The sequence below is a fragment of the Tenrec ecaudatus genome, chromosome 17 (assembly GCF_050624435.1).
Source record: "Tenrec ecaudatus isolate mTenEca1 chromosome 17, mTenEca1.hap1, whole genome shotgun sequence".
Classification (NCBI taxonomy): Eukaryota; Metazoa; Chordata; class Mammalia; order Afrosoricida; family Tenrecidae; genus Tenrec; species Tenrec ecaudatus.
In genome coordinates, this window is record NC_134546.1 from 11,686,832 (window position 1) to 11,687,225 (window position 394).

The following is a 394-nucleotide window of genomic DNA, read 5'->3' on the forward strand; positions in this document are numbered from 1 at the left end:
ACCGCTTCTCAGCCTCTTGGCTAAGATTGAGTGTAGTATCGGTTCTTATCAGTTTAATATCTGATACGTCCTCTATCCAAGGACAATATATTAAATGGATTTTTGGAGCAGGGAGATGGAATAGGAGCTTGCTCCGTCCACTCCACGAATCGACCTAGTATTGCAGTACCTTCAGGAACAGTGCACCCCCCACGGGGGAACCTTTTTTTTTTTTTAAAGAAACACACACACACACAGATCCAGCTGGTTCCAGAATTTGCAAGCTTGTGGAATTATAAGAGGGGGCTTCAAAAAGTTTGTGGGGGAAATTCCATTCTCTTTTAATTCCATTTTCCCACTAACTTGCTTGAAGCTCCTCGGATTAGTTGATAGGGAAGAAAATAACGTTTTTTTA

The 394-nt window shown here is 41.6% G+C and overlaps 1 non-coding gene across 1 annotated transcript; it reads left to right on the forward strand.

Annotated features, from left to right (window-relative positions):
- On the forward strand, nt 1–191 carry LOC142431281 (U2 spliceosomal RNA). The gene has a single exon (XR_012780810.1). It is a non-coding gene; the product is annotated as a U2 spliceosomal RNA (small nuclear RNA).
- Nucleotides 192–394: the final 203 nt, after the last annotated feature.